Source organism: Eschscholzia californica, unplaced genomic scaffold (assembly GCF_041429995.1).
Source record: "Eschscholzia californica isolate CP2 unplaced genomic scaffold, dmEscCali1.0.p SCAF_6, whole genome shotgun sequence".
In the NCBI taxonomy this organism is placed as follows: Eukaryota; Viridiplantae; Streptophyta; class Magnoliopsida; order Ranunculales; family Papaveraceae; genus Eschscholzia; species Eschscholzia californica.
In genome coordinates, this window is record NW_028238483.1 from 2,674,623 (window position 1) to 2,691,860 (window position 17,238).

Below are 17,238 nucleotides of genomic sequence, written 5' to 3' on the forward strand. Positions count from 1 at the left end.
ACTGTTAGTGGATGATGAATATTCGAACTCATCGATAACACATATATATATATGCATATCTTGAAGTATGTAAGAATTAATAGCAGATCAAATAGCCCATACTAATTCATCAAGTTGAGGTGTACCATTTATGAATCTAAATTCGATGGATCACTGATTTGTAATAAGGCATATAAATATCTACTTAAGGATTAAGGTTGGCCATGACTTTTATAGGTCCCAGTAGGATAAGGATATATTTCCAGCTCGAATTGCCTACCAAAATTTTGGTACCTCATGGTGACCCATAGCTTAGCAAATGCTCCAATTTTGGTCCCTGTAATTCAGACTTCATCCTAGACTTGCCTGTAATATTCAATCCCACTCTCGCATTATTCATTACATCTCTTACCCAAGTTTATCTAATATCTTGAGGCGGGATCTTGATGCAGCTAGTTCAAGGGCTCTATACGGTTCTTAGGAGCACCCCTATTGTGTTTGATTGTTTCTGATTAATTAGCTCCAACACTCCGACATTCTAGTCAATAGTGAGCAACTGTGAAGATAAGAGATTAGGAATTCAAGGAATCGGTCCTGAAGTATAGCATTTATACATTTCCATGGTCTTAATCGACGGGCTAAGAGTTAGCGGTGGCTAGCCATCTTTTTCAAGACACTACAACGTTCTAGTCAGTAGTGAGCAAGTGTGAAGATAGGAGATTAAGAATTCAAGAAAGTGATTCCTGGAGTATAGTATTTATAGCTTTGCATGGTCTTGATCGACCGTCTAAGAGTAAGTTGTGGCTAAGCAGCTCTCATATGAGAAACACGTGATCTGATGAACGAAAACCTATTAAGTGAACTTGGAATTATTTCATCATCATCTCCCTGGTCCAGGCTATTGCATGGACAACAATGACTTATGAAGACTAGCACGTGAGATCGACATAATAGCGTTGTTTAATGGGCTATGTGAATAGGGTATTCAAGTCGATACGTGGGTGTATGATTAGGAATATACATTGGACAACCCATAATGAGATTACATCAAGAGTTGATGAACGTAAAACCTCTCATTGACAAAATTGGAGAGATTCCTCAAAACATGAGGGCTTCACTCATCTTATGTAAGGAATGTCTGGCTTTGGTTCCGTTAAACGTCACGCTGTAAAAGGAGGTTATAAAGGCGGACACTGGGTCAGGCATGATGGACATGAAGCTGAGTGGGAGTATAAGAATGGATTGTGTCATCCTATTAAGTTAGGAAAAGTATCTCAAGGCCACTTGATGAGTAGCAACTGAAAAGGTGTGGCCACGCTCAAATGGATTAAGTCATTACTCATTTGGATTGACAGTTGTGCTTGGAATCAAGAAGTCTAAAGGATATGACGTATCAGATGGGATACAAATTGACACGGGAATCGAGCATTGCACTTATTCTAAGTACAAGTGGAAGACTGAAGGAGATGTCCTTCGACCAAAGACGCAATGCGAGCAATTTTTCGGATCGGATAATTGATGAAGAAGAGCATCAAGTCCGGATGATTTAGGGATCGTAATGTTTAGCTAGAATCCAACTACGATCCACGAATCACGAAGCGATTCACGGCTAACTTTGTCCGGATCCTTCATCGGGTTACACCACAAAGTGTTGACTTGATCGGAAGATATGACTAGAGGGATTAGACATAAAAACATGGGTTAGACCCATAAATATGTCCAAAAGACATAAAAGAAAGTCAAGGCAAAGATAGTACAAAAGCACGAATAAAGAGGTATTTGGGTCCGGGACTTAAAAGGGTTTTTAGGCCCATTATAGGGGCCGACCATGTTTGGCCGACCAACCTATTAGGGCCGGCCAGATCTGTCCTATTAGGCCTTCGTCTGGCCTATCAGATTAAGGGAAGAGAGAAAAATAGAAACATGTTTCTACTTTGATCAAATCCTTATTTTACTTCTATTTTGGTTTTAGGAAACCTAATTAGGGTTGGAATCCAACTTAGGGATTCTATATAATGCCTCATTAGAGTTGAATAAGGTGTGGATAATTCTAAAAGAGATTTCTAACTCCACAACATCAAGTAGAGAAAGAAAGAGATAATTAAGCCCAACAATCTATCTAGTCTAAAGAAGAAGGTATTCTTCGTCTAACCACCATTGGGGGTCTAGCTAACAACAAGGTGGGAGATCAAGTTGATTACTCGGTTTCTCAATTAGAGGATCCACAATTGGAGCTCTTGATCTTCTTAAGCGATTGGAAAGGTTCCAGAGAAAATTAGCGATTAAGTAATCTCTAAACTAAATTAGTAACATTATTAGCTTCTGCATGAGATCCTGGGAATACTAGTGTTAGACATTAGATGTCTGAGCTTCCTCTAAGAACACTAGGAGACGCCATAACCCTACAGTGGTATCAGAGCCTCTTGCACGTAGGTAGTTTTGGCTAAGTTTCGGACCAATCTATGCTTGTTTAGATAGATAGATAGATAGATAAGTCTAAATGTAGTTTTTGACATCAATTTGTTTAGTTTTGAGTAGGATTTAAAAGTTATTCAATTTTATTTCCAAGTTGATGTTTGAAAAGGGTTTTAAAAGATTCGATTTTGATTAATTTCGGTTTTGAATTTTTTTTCAAAAGAGTCGATTTCATTGACTTTAGAAGTTGTTTGAAAATCAAAATTGAAATTTTAGATGGTTTCTAAAAGTTGGAACAACAGCTATTGAGAATAACAAACGTCCCCATGAAAACCCGAGTGCGTCTCAGACTTGGTCCGAGACACATGGGAACTTCACCAGACGCGTCTAGAACGAGGTTTGTCTCGAGCTTTGTCTCGGTGATCAACCCTTCTTAGCGGATTGGCAGGTCAGGAACGAGGTCAGATATCGACCCATATTCAAGACACTTTCAACACCTTCCACAATTGATCAGGGAAAAATTGTTTGTTGCTCATGATGGTGTCTTCCTTGAAAAGGAACTTAATTTGAATGAGACAAGTGAAAGAAATTCAAACATCGAAAAGGTTCGATATAAGCAACAAACTATAAAATCGTAAAACTACTAAACGTCTGGTTTAGAGGGACTAAACAATTGGATTTGACCCCCAAAACGAACCGATTGTGGCATTAACCAACACAAATGTGCAGAACGTCATTTCGCACCACAATTTAAAATTTCGTCTAACTTCGACATTCGTAGCTTCGATTTTAGCAGTTTTAGTCGTTTGCCTTTATCCTTGGCTGCATCGATTTCTCTTAAGAATGTCTCAGGCAATTCCTCTACATCATGCCCCCTTAATGTTACAAACTCACTTTTTGACCCCTAATATTTTAACAAACAAAAATTTTGGCTCTATACCAGCAGAACAGTTAGGATGTCATTTTCCTTTTAAGATGTTAAACTTTCTCTATTTCTTCTGATGGTAGAACTTAGGAAGAGACGACGAGGAGATGGCCCTCGTGGATAACAAATAAAGAGAGAGTGTGAGATACCTTTATTCCTCTCACCATCACTGCTACCTCTTTCGATCCACGTATCTTATCGATCATTCCCTTTTCTGTCTCGATCTCCCTCTTTTTCTCCTGATCCCCCACTATTCATTCTTTACCCCCCCCCCCCCCCCACCCACCCACCCAAAGGATATGTCCTTTCAGTGTGAAGGATATTTCCTTCTGAAGGACTGTCCTTAGACAAGGATGACAGTGTGCTCAATTTGTCGAATAGGATTATGAGGACTTCATTCAGAAGATCACCTAGTCTAGTCGAATTAGGGGTCGTAATGCTTAGTTAGAAGCCAACCACGATCATCGCATCACTTTGGTAATCACAGAGATAAAAATAGAGAAAACGGGGTAAAAGGTTGGATCAGATCCAATTTGATAGACCAAAAGGTTCCGATAGGATCCAAACAAAAGTATGAAGAAGCGGACCCGAAAAGGGGCTCAGATCAAAGAGAGATGGCCAGCCCTGGTCGGCCACATAAGAGGAGTCCCAGATGGGACAGTAATCCCATCTGGGAATCCCACCCAGAATAAGATTCTGAGTCCTATCTTTTCTGGAGTTCTTAATTGAATCCAAATTGGAATAGGATTCAAAATTTAGGGTTCTCTATATAAGGACCATTATAGAACATTAAAGGTGTGGAATTTTCTCTAAAGAAAGAATCTCTACAACATCAAGTGGAGAGAGAGATTTTAGAGAAAAGGCTCTCAACCTAACCTATCAATTTAGTCAAAGAAGAAGAGTTCTTCATCTCAACTTCCTAATATGGTCCTAGCTGACTCTAATAGCGGGAGATCAAGTCAACTTGCTCTGGTGGCTCAAGTAGAAGAGCTACAATTTGGAGCTCTCATCATCGAGATAAAGGCATCGGATTTAGTTAGAGGGAAAGCAATTCAGGTAATTCTCTATCTGGTTCTAGTTCATTTTTAGTTCTTGCATGTGATCTTGGTAGATGTCTGAGATTCCGCTTAGAATACTAGGTATCACCAAAACCCAACGGTGGTGTCAGAGCCTCTTGCATGAGCTAATTTTGGCTAGACAGACTAAATTCAAACTTGTTTAGATATATGAGTCTGAATATGATTCGGGCATAAATTTGATTATCTGAATGAGATTCAAGTTTAATCAAATTTGTTTCAAATCTGAAAAGAAGATTGAAGGATTTAAAATGTTTGAAAAAAGTTTCCAAAATCTGGATTTTGGGTGTTGAATCATCAATTTCCAGTAGCTGGAACAAATAAAAAAATTTAAGAAAAAGGTGTTCTAGCCGGCCAGGACGCGTATGGGCCAGCCCCACGCGTCTCCGGCGGAAGCCCGAATCCGTCTCGGACGTCCTAGACGCGTCTAGAAATCCTAGTGAGCCAAGACCTACGACCAAGATGCTGAGCACCAGCACTAGGCCAGATGTGTCTGGGCCATTGTGACGCGTCCTGGCCTATGCAAAGATGCACTCACGACAGACCAGAACATGTCGGCCCATAGCAGAGACATGTTTGGCGCATTCCAAGGATACCTTGACATTGGTCGAGACAAGCCGATGGTTCTTGACTCGAGAGGGTCTGGGGCCTTGACTCGAGAGGGTATGAGGACTTGACCAAGCCTTGTCCTACGCCATTCTGAGATCGTCTTGAACCACAGGCTGAAATTGTTTCAGGCCTTGACCCGAGTGGGAGTTTTTCCGTTTTCTCCGATTTTTCTCCAGGTTCCACACAAATTTTTTCGAAATTGACCCAGCCGTGGATGGTTATATTTGAGTTGACAGTAATTCATGTATGACAAAAATGTAAAAGTCCCTAATACTCACACTAAGACCCCTGTTGCGTCTTTGTTCATTGATGGCGGGTCTGGCTCCGTAGGGTTCCGTCTTTTACCTAAGGAGAATACAGGTATACCTATGGCAGGGTCTACACGTCTAAATGGTTATTCTCAATGAGTCAATAAAAGGGTTTTGGATATCGAGGCAAAGGATGAATCTAACACATTAATGTGTTATTCATCAATCAAAAGTCAAAAGAGTATGACCAGTAAAGAGTTTACTCGCCTAGGACGACGTGGTTAAGGGCATGACCTTAGTCCGCTTAACCTTGAACAAATGGGGTCTTGGAATCGCATTATTCAATTGGATACGATTTTCATTAGATAATGTGGTGAAAAACTATTTTTACTATGATAACAAGTTTTAGAATTTTGCTTTTCTTTCAGTGTAGTGTATATATGGCTATTACAAAATTGTTTTCCAACCTTCGTTCGGTCCTTGAGAAGGAACTAAACGAAAGTAATTTCTTTAATTGGAAAAGGAAGCCGAGAAAACGTTCCCAGATTCGAAACAAAGAAAACGTCTGAAAACACCCCAATCCCAATGTTGACTGCTACCTCGTCAGTCGAAGATAAAAGCAGGAAAGGACTATCCAAAATGTCTTTTGTAAGCACCCATAGTATTTTCTCTTTTCGAATATAATAATTAATGGATACAAAAAAACCTTTCGACAACTAAAGGAAGGGTTCCTATAGAAATCGAGAATGGACTGATACGAGATCTCTAAGACAAATCCAAAAGTCTTCTATGACTATCCATAGAATTTTCTCCATCGAAGAGATTAATAAAGCGGAGGAATACACCGGAGGAATACACCACAATTCTACAACTAAAGGAAGGGTTCCTATAGGAGACTTAAATGGAGAGGTACTAGATCTCTAAGACAATCCTAAAAGTCATTTTTGAGAAAGAAAAACAGAAAGGTTCTAATATTTTCGATATGATCTGTCTGTTTAAAAACATAGAGCAACTATATTTTCTCTTCATTAAGAAATGTGTGAGGGGTTGAAATCGCAGGTCAAGAAGTCAAGAGGACCAGGTCGTTGATCGAAAGTCGAACCTTCACCTGCTAATAATTTTATGGGCACCGACGACGTTTTTGGGATTAACCTGTGAGGTTTTTTGGGGGACAGCAGGATGATGTCGGCTAAAGGGACCCCGACGGTCAAGTCAGTAAGCTTGCAAGAGAAGTAATAGACACATTAATGTTATCCTTGGAACCGTCGAGGGGGTGGTCGTAGTTTGGCATGACTCGTAGAGTGGCCAGAGCTCGATCTCTACGGGTAGTCTAGCTTCGATGGAGAGAGATAATATGAAAGCTATGAGGTCTGCCGTAAACTAAGGCAGCCCTGGTGACGTTTGCCTTGTTTGGGATTATATACCGTAAATAGAGTGGAAAGCTTTAAGGGTCTGACCTTGTAGATAACCACGTGTGTGATGTGGAAAATTTCCGACCTCTTGGAGAGATAAAGTAAGCAAACCTTGATAAAGTAGGTGAACCGTTGATAAAGTGGTTGTCATGAGAGAGAAAATAGATGCTTGCTTCCTGAAAGTCCTGTACTTGATAAGGTCCTGTATTTGCTAAAAAATTGTACTTGGTAAGATCTTTTACCTCCGTGAGTACTTAATAAGGTCATGTACCCTCTATGAACAGTATTTGATAAGGTCCTGTATTTGGATGTACGATCATAAAAGTACTTAACAGATAGGGAGGAAGAGGACTGTGTGATAGGGCATAACTATATTAAAGAGAAAGTAGGCTCTGAGTTGATTATTTAGTCGATAATCATATTATCAACAGTAATGTTCGTAGTCCCTCCTCAGATGGTATGTATCATCTTCTTCTCGGTCATTTTATAGTATTGGTGATCAATTGTCACCTGGTAGTGAGTTGTTGTCTTCAATGTGGTAACGCATGGAGCTTTCACCATAAATACAGATATAGTAACCCACCCACTAACGGGTATATTCGAGATGTTATCATCTTGAATGACTGTAACGTCTTCTTAACGGATATACGAAGGGAGATCAATTGAGGAGGTGAGGACTGAACTCTTTATCCAGGGTTGGAAGTACTTGCGTATTTTTTTGTTGCTTCAGGTGCTCGAAGATGAATGGGTCGGGCCTATTAGCCATTAAATCATGGGGTTGGTCACTGTGTAGGCCCATTAATTGTGGAACCATGATTCATCATCAGTTGGGAGTTTAGGCTTATCATCATCTTCAACTCTAGCAAACTCTTCATTTTGGTCTGAAGGGATTTCAAATTAGGCACACTGAGAGGATATTTCAATATTGGCAATAACGATGTTTTCGGGAAAACCACACTCCTCCAAAATTCTATCTTCATCATCGTTGTACATAGGGTACTGTGTATTGTACTTTATATTTTCCTGGTAATCCTCTTCTATAACACAAGTTCTCCTACAGAGTATTTCTTTTAGAGTTCTGTCATTTCTTCACTTTTTTTTTCTAAAATTCTGACAGAACTCGAAAGTACTCTTTCCAAGATCACTAACAATTTGGACTAATGAAGGTGATGCTTAAGTTGAAGGGTCCATAGTTTCGTAGTTATCCCATTGAGGTTGGAACCCGTTTGAAGCATAAAACTCTTCATTATAATGCATGTAAGAGTCACTAATTTCAACGTTACCCCATTGAAGTTGGGATACGTTTGGAGCGTAACACTGTCTATTATAATTCATGTAAGATGATCTATCAGGATATCTATAAGGGGACTCATAACCTTCTTGAGGTTGACAATAATCCCAACGATCATCATTATGCAAATTATAGTTAAGTTGATGAACACTATTTTGACCATTTGCTAAGTACCACCACGGTAGATTTGAAGAACTCTCGTCTCTTCTGTCATTATGTTGAGACCACTAATATGCTAATCGGGGTTAATGTGATAAATACGAGTAATCCAAGACAAGCAATAGGAATAGTAAAGAACAATCAAGAACAGAACACAGAGATTTACGTGGTTCGGTTGGTGAGACCTACTCCACGACGACAACGGCGTGATGATTTCCACTATGATAAGCAAACAAGTTTACACAAGAGATTCGTGAGTTTGTGCTACTGATATCTCCTTAGGGTTTAGTTTATATAGCCACTAAACCCTAATCCCACCGCCTTACCGACTCTCTACAATTGACACTACAAGAAAAACTAGGCTTAGCGACCAATTTTAACGCGACAATATGAAATTCGTTGGTAAAAGTGAATTTTAGCAACAAAGTGACAATTTATCGCAAAAAATATATTTTTAGCAACGATCTCAATTTTTTGTCGCTAAAATCATCACTAAAACTAAGAAGGAAAATCTACATTTCCCGCATGTCTTATAAAAAAGTTCGTAACGAAATTTTGAAAGAAAATAAAATTTTGTTGGTACAAGATATAACTACGACCAAATAGTTTGTTGCAGAAAATGATCTTTTGTGACAAAATAATGGATTATCGCTAATAATATATTTTGCCACAGAATTTGCTTTCGTCTCTAAAAAAATTCATCCCAACGATATCACTTTTTTTTTGTTGACATAACGATATTACTTAGTAATTGAAAATATTTTTGACAACCATTATAATTTTTGTTGCCGGATTTATATATTTTTTTTTGATATTTGTTGTTTGTTACAAAATTTGTTTTATCACAACATATACTTAAACACATGCAACTAGAACTGACTAACTGCCCTATATTGATTTAGTCCCCACGTATGTTTTACCTAGTGGTATTATTATCCATTAATCAATTTTTTCTTTTACTTCAAATTTATGTAGCCATTGAGCTTGAAAATTCTAACACTTGACATTTTTCCCTTAGCATACATAACCTCTCAGCTCCCTTTGCTAAAATCTTTTAGGATTTATTTTAAAACAAGGCATCCTATTATACATAAGTAATTCTATTTCCACCAATTGTGTGGAATGAAAACAACTCTCACAGGTGTTCAGGCCACAACATTTAGTGTACCTCTAGAAATTTTGTAAGAGCGTATTTCAGTAACACTTTTAATTTAAGAACCACACTTAAACCACCTAATGTATAAAAAGTAAGGTACCTCGTAATCGAAACTATCCATCCTAATTCAAATACAGATGTCAAAAGTACTCCATTTTCTGAACTAATCGCAGTCCTCATCTAGTCATGACGTAGAATTATGGTTTATGTGGCCAAGGTTTATGTGGCCATGGTTTACGTGGGAAAGATTTTGGTTGCAGCTAAGACTCCAACGAGATAATGTTATAATTCATCCAGACCGACGGCTTGGAAAATTATGGGGCTTTACCACAATTTTCTGTTAACTTTTTTTTTTGCAACGATATTTTGTACAACCAATATGCGCGTATATTGATATGTTATAAATATAAAATATATCTATCTCTTTACCAATAGTACATATATATTATCTTATATGTCCATATTAATAATATTATACATTAAAAATATCTATACCTATTTTTCTCTACGTAATAAGTTATAATTGTGAATGTCCTTTTGGTTTGAGTCATATCATGTATGCCTCTCCACTTGAGGGACTAGAGTCAGAATGTTACTACTAAGAAAACACAATAAGTACTTGTGTATTTCTTTTTTAAACTCATTTATACGACATCAAATGTTAACTCAAGAAAAGAATAAATAACGAAATGATTAGAATAGTGAATACTATATTTTTCTCGTGGTAATCTTTAATGTTTTAGCTTTTTTATTTTATACTTGAGTATATTTTGATCATATTTGACTGTGGTGTATGTACTTTGACCGTGCCCAAATACTTGTTTGTCGCCCATCACTTATAAAAATTGCAAGACGGCTAGTGATTAAAAGGTAGGTCAAATTGGCGGCAAGTGTGACCTAATTTAAATTGAAGGGAAAATATAAGCAGTATTTCCGTCCAAAACCGAAAAAAAAGCGGCAACCTGGGCCAAGAAATATATGTGCGGAACTGTTGGCGCATATTTGCCGAAAATGTGGTACATCACCCTTTCTCTTCAGAAACCCTTTCTCCTTGCTTCTTCCTTGCCTTCCTTCGTTTTTCAATAGCGAAGTAGAAGGAAAGTAAGTAGCCACTCTTGCTCTTCACCAACGAACATAGCCCACTGTAAGTTGCTAGATTTCTTTCTTTTTCTTCTCTAATTCTTCTTTCCCTAACCCTAATTGTCGATACTTCACAGTTAGTTGTAGATGGTTTGATTACTGTTGGTATTTGGTACGGGTGTAGTGTAGATAGATGGATACGACTCAAGAAACACGAAACGTTTGTTCTTCATATGAGAAATTTAGGGGATCCAAGATTTGAAGGCCAAAATATAGATTTAGATCATGGTGAATAGGAAGATACCCTAAGTTAGTTTGTCTCTCTCTCCCCAATTGAATTGGATTTCCTAGCTCTGCCTAATTCCATTTCTTATTTAACTTTAAATTCATTATATAAGTATTTGATGATATTAGAGGCGAAAATGGAAACCTACGGTAGACCTACGTCTGACGTGCGGGGCCACCTCACGTACGAAATCCGAGTTGTCTTCCCGCATAAAGAGATTTTGGAAAACTCAAGTTTTGGTCCACGAGATGCATCAGTTTCTATCTCAGTCCCTCCCTTTTATTTAATCTGGACCATAGAAATAAATTGATGGTCTAGATCAAATCTTGGTTTCTATGGGAAGAAAATCAAGATGGTGGGAAAAGAATCGACTCTCTCTCTATAGAACAGACCTGCTAAGAACCGAGTGCCATTGGAGATCAATTATACTTTCTTCTTTTTGGTTGATTGAAGATGGCGTCGCATCTAGGTTTGTGGTGAAGATAACTTTCAAGCTCTAATAGTGTTAAAATCTGCCAAAACCTTGAGGTATGAACTTAGGTTTTCATTTTTCTTGAAGATGATTCATGGAGTATTAGGGTTTAGGGTTTTATCTATTAGGATTTTTATATGTTAGGAGTAGAATAACATTAATTTTAATTTGCATTAATAGTATTTGTTGTTATCTATTAGGGCTTTTAATTTTCCAATTCATGTGCTTGAAGATGATTCATATTTCACAGAGTACTAGGATTTAAGGTTTTTATACATTAGGGTTTTTATCTCTTAGGAGTACATTATTAGAGGCGAAATTTTTAGTAACAGTAGTTGTTTTTTACTAGTAGGATTTTTATCTGTATGTTATGATTAGTACAATACTTAGTCAATATTGAGCCTAAATTATTCAATAGTTGCAATGTTTATTTCAATTCAAATGATTCATTTTTATAGGATTATAACTAATTCTTGTTTATTACAAGTTTTCATGTTATATGTGTGGTTCTATATAGATATGACTTCAGATGCATCGAAAAGTTCAGAAGGTTCAGAGTTTGATGTTTATGAGTGTGCGGATGAAAAACAGAATGTTGATTTAGACTCGGAAGTAGAAGTAGAAGTACCTAGGACTGGGATGGAGTTTAATACTGTTGAGGAGTTGTACCAGTATTGTCTCCGTTATGCTAAAAAGTGGGTCATCCTGTGAAAAAGACATCACAAAGAAGAGTTCATGGAGTTCTAAGATACGTTGCAATAACATGTGCTAAGGCGGGGAAATCTAAATCGAAATCGAGCAATCCTCAACCTAGTAGCAAAACTGGTTGCAAAGCAAAAATAAATGCTAAGTTACAAGATAATGGGAAATGGGAAACTACTCGTGTGAAGCTAGAACATAACCATATCCTTAGTCCGGCAAAAGTTCGTCATTATAGGTGTAATAGGAAGATTAACCCGTATGTGGCTAGACAGTTGGAAATATGTGATTTGGCAGGAACCAAAACGAGTCGTAGTTTTAAACAACAAGTGGTGGCAGGGGGTGGACATGAAAATGTCCCATTTACTGAAAGAGATGCAAGAAATTACGTCCAAAAAAAAAGAAGGATACGTCTTGGGGAAGGAGATGCTATGGCTATTCAACAATACTTTTTAGCCATGCAAAGTAAGAACAATGGTTTTGTTTTCTCAATGGAACTAGATGATAAATCTCGTTTGCGTAATGTCTTTTGGGCAGACAGGAGAAGTAAAGAAGCATATAAATAATTTAACGATGTTGTCACATTTGACACAACCTACCTAATGAACAAGTTTCATCTTCCTTTTGCCCCATTTGTCGGAGTTAACCATCATGGGCAGTCTATTCTATTGGGTTGTGGGTTATTATCTAATGAAGACGCAGAATCATTTTCTTGGTTATTTAGGACATGGCTTTCTTGTATGGATGGAAAGGCTCCAGATGCAATCATTACCGACCAAGATGCAGCTATGCAAATTGCGATTAAAGACGTATTTCCCAATACAAGACATCGATGGTGTCTGTGGCATGTAATGAAAGAAATACCTCAGAAACTCGGAAGCTACAAAAAATTTAATGAAATAAGTTATACTCTTACTGAACTTGTCTACGAAACACTTAGCACAGAAGATTTTGAGGATAGGTGGATGCGTATGATAGAGAAGTATGCCTTACAGGAACATAGTTGGTTGACCTATATGTACCAAGAGAGAAGACGATGGGTTCCAATTTATGTAAAACATCATTTTTGGGCGGGAATGTCTAGTACTCAACGTAGTGAAGGTGTAAATTCCTTTTTCAATGGATACGTAGGTCCAAAAACTACGTTGAAGCTTTTTGTTGAACAATACAACACGGCCTTAAAGGATAAAGTGGAAAACGAGGCAAAAGAAGATTTTAAGTGCTATAATTTAGAAATTCCATGTGTGAGCCCATTCCAAATAGAAAAGCAAATCAGGGAAAAGTACACACTTAAAAAATTCCAAGATTTTCAAGAAGAAATGAGAGAAAAAATGGCTTGTGAGGCCAGAGATTGTAGAGAATTTGGCAATTTTACGAATATACCATTTCAGAGGTGAAAGAGTTTGGTAGTGGCTCGAAAACTTTTACGTACAAAGTTTTATTTGATCATACTGAATGTGAAGTTCGGTGCAATTGTCTGCTGTTCGAATTTAAAGGAACTTTGTGTCGACATGCAATAACGGTATTGTGCAGGAGTAACATTACTGTCATCCCAGATAAGTACATCCTTAAGAGATGGAGGAAAGATGTAACGAGATTTTACACTAAGATTAATGTGAACTATGGGCGATGGGATATTACACCGGAACAAAAAAGATACGACGACTTATGTCTGTCCTTCAGCGAACTAGCTATTGTGGCTTCTGCAAATGAAAGAAGTACCGAGTACTTGAAAGCTTATCTCCTAAAATTTAAGCCAAAGATGAATTTCCAAGATAGTGTGAGCAGTGGCTCTGGTTATACCGTTGATTGTGCGGAAAATGCGCGACAGGATATTCTTGATCCAGTGTCATGTAAGGCGAAGGGACGTCCTCGAGAAAATAGATTTAAAAGGAAGAATTACAAGTCGAAGATACGAGTAAGTAAACTTAAAATTATATATATGATATATATATATATATCACACTTTCTTATTTGTTGATACGCAAACTAATTCGTAATTTTGTCATTTAGTGTACCATTGCTAAAACGCCTACATCTAAACCTGTTTGTGATTCGGTTCCTGAACCAAATTGTGATATTACAACTACGCAAGAGAGTAGATTTGATGGTATTGTTACACAAAAGAATATGATCTTGACACCGCCTATCCATACGGTAATTTATAATCTCTTACATTTGTTTTAGTCAGTTATAATATATTGTACATTGGATTGAAATATTTTTCGTTCTTGCAGTCGCATATGGACGTTTTAATGGGTGTCGTCCTCAAATGTACGACCCTCTTGGAAGCTACAATGGAGACGACGAATACTATAGTACCTAAAAGAATGAAGAGTAAACATATCCACCTTATTTGTTGTAATTTGTAATTGATTATACTTTTTTGATGTTTGTTTGGTGAATATCTATTTTGATTCTACTCTAATTAGTGCTTGTTATATGTAGATTGGGGCGAAAAGGAGAATTGAGGTGTACAGATTTTTTTGTTGATTTGGATGGCAAAACGGATTGGTGAATTTATCTTGAAGGAAGATGAAGATGAAGATGAAGATGTGCAGATGTTTTTTAAATCTTGGGTGTTTATGTTTGCTGAATTTTTGTTTGTTGAATTTATTTTTGAGATGATTTAAAGGTTTGGTTGAGATTATTAGTTCATATGAAACATTAAATTAGGAAACTGATTACTATAAACATCTTTGGTGAATGAATGGATTTATGGCTCAAGTCTTGGATGTTTATGTTGGTGAATTTATATTGAAGTGGACAGCAGCTGTTTCTAATTAGTATTCTGAATTTATATTGATCTTTTGGAATTAGTCATGTCATCCGAAACTGCAGAAACCGTCAAGAAAGCCAGGGAGTTGATGGATTCAAGTGTTGATCCAATAGCAGGTGTTGATTCAGGTTTCAATTCCTATTTGTTTATCTATTTTATGACTTGTAACTGCAGTGACTGAAGCAGAAATAAAAAGACTGAAACAAGCTCTGAACAATGAATCTTCTTTCAAAAGCCGAAAACAGCTTAGGCTGTCGAGCGAACGCCAAACATGGTTCACAACAACCTTACTGCAACTCGGTTCAGTCACCTCTCAAGATTCTACTAATTCTAGCAGAAGTAGGAAGCAGAGCTTTAAGTCAACAGAGGAAAATGAATCAAATACTTCAAGGGAATGTTATAGTTGAGAGTAGTGTAGTAAACAAATAAGCCAAGAGAGGTTGGATAAATTATACACAACTTGCACAAACTACACCGGAAAATTGATCAATAAAGAACATAATTAAGAGAGAATTTGGAAATTAAAGAAAGAAACCGAGAATCAAAAGAATGATCTCATAAACGTAGATGAAATCGTGTTGACAAATGAAAAATACATAGATGAAGTCATATTACATGAAAGCAACAACAAACATATAACAAGGCAATAAGCGATCCAACAAAGCTTTGTTTTGCCATCTTGTGCTCATTAAGATGCTTGTATTTTTGGCATCTTTTACAGAGACAATCGTGAAGATTCGTGTAGAAATAGTATTCTTCCTTTGGCTTGTCCGTGATAACTCTTCAGCGACTTGGTTGCCCCATCCTTCTCTCATGTATTAGTCAAATATTAGCTGCAAACTTATCCCAAGCAAGTGTTCCGTTTTGGTGCAAATCCAAAGCCTCCATTTGTGATGAGTGATTCTGGAATTGCTGAAGATCACCTGAATCTAATAACATCTCCCTTTTAACCTGCAATTAAGATAACATTAAGATCAATTTTTAGAAAAATTAAAACTTTCCATTTATAACACAATATTCTGCATCCTTATTATTCATCTAAACTTCAAATTGAATAACAAGAACATCAAAGAAACTAGAGAAAGAAACTAAGAACATATCTCTCTATCTCCACAAGAACTCTTGACCAGAACCTTGCCAAGAAAGAACAAGACATAAAAGTACTAAAATGCCAACAAGTTCTCAATAAGAACCACCAATTCTTAAAACAAAAGAAGAATCCCTTTTTACTCCACCTCCTTGTATTGATGAAGATGAAGAAGATGTTGAAACTGTTTTAGTGGCAACAAATAGTCCTACTAAACCCATTGGTAAAACAACACCAGAACTCCATCTTGTTTCATAACTACGAGTCTCCGACTTTCGAATAACCTATAATGGTGAAAGAACTAATGAAGAAACTAATGCTAAAACCATTGATATTGATCTGTTGAAAGAATTTTTGACGAAATAAGCTTGGGTACTTGACTCCATAATCATGATCCATGAAAACTAAATCAGGAGGAGACTGATTTAGAATTCAAATTGATGTTTAACAGAAGGTGGTTTCCTTGAAGTTATATTGAATAAGAAGTTTAGTGAAAAACAAAGACAAAGAGAAGTTAAAAGCCTTAATATTGCAACTATTCAATTGATAATCAAAATTAAAAACAACAAGAATGAGAGGAATTAGTATAAACTATGAAGATCATGTGAAAAATACATTGATAGCTTAGGCATAGAGAAGTTAAATGCCCTAATAGATAACAACAACTACTATTAATTCAAAATTAAATGAGTATTATTCTACTCCTAACAGATAAAAATCTTAATAGATAAAAACTCTAAACCCTAATATTCAATGAATCATCTTCAAGGAAAATGAAACCCTAAGTTCATACCTCAAGGTTTTGGGAGATTTTGACTCTATTGGAGCTTGAAAGTTGAGGATGTGTGCAAATTATCTTCACCACAAACCTAGATGAGACGTCGTCTTCAATCGAACAAAAAGAAGAAGTAAAATCGATCACTCGGTTCTTAGGTTTGTTCTATAGAGAGAGAGAGTCGATTTTTTCCCACCATCTTGGTTTTCTTCCCATGGAAACCAATATTTGATCTAGACCGTCAATTTATTTCTATGGTCCAGATTAAATAAAAAGGAGGGACTGAGATAGAAACTAATGCATCTCGTGGACCAAAACCTGAGTTTTCCAAAATCTCTTTGTGTAGGAAGACAACTCGGATTTCGTACGTGAGGTGGCCCCGCACGTCAGACGTAGGTCTACCGTAGGTTTTCATTTTCGCCTCTATTATCATTTATCAAATAAATGTGATTGTGTGGGGTTTGGCTTATGAGTGTGAGCCATTGCGACTGGGAAAGTTGCAACACCTACGCAGACTCCGGAAGTAAGTTTGATGTTACTCTTTGATACGAAAATGATTATGCAAGTTGCTCGAGGATCAAAACATCCATAATTCCTCTCGGATCAATAACTTGATGAATATAATAGGGTATATAACTACATTTTTAGCTAAGGAAATGGATGCAGTAAAAGTATTTTATGAAGTTGCAACAACCAAGAGCATCTATGGAGGTAATTGTCCTGTTATGTCCTCTATCTTTGATTGTTGTGAAAAAATGTGGCTATACTAGTAACGTACATTTCGAGATGG

At 37.0% G+C, this 17,238-nt stretch overlaps 2 pseudogenes across 2 annotated transcripts in view; one reads left to right on the forward strand and one right to left on the reverse strand.

Annotated features, from left to right (window-relative positions):
• The first annotated feature begins 11,627 nt into the window (after positions 1-11,627).
• On the forward strand, positions 11,628-14,993 carry LOC147530808 (protein FAR-RED IMPAIRED RESPONSE 1-like; annotated as a pseudogene).
• A 129-nt stretch (positions 14,994-15,122) lies between these two features.
• Positions 15,123-17,238, reverse strand: part of LOC147530809 (alkane hydroxylase MAH1 pseudogene) — a 28,192-nt pseudogene continuing 26,076 nt past the window's right edge. For both annotated transcript variants that reach the window (XR_015227885.1, XR_015227886.1), the window contains one exon: positions 15,123-15,537. The product of XR_015227885.1 is annotated as an alkane hydroxylase MAH1 pseudogene, transcript variant X5 (transcript). The remainder of the gene's footprint in view (positions 15,538-17,238) is intronic.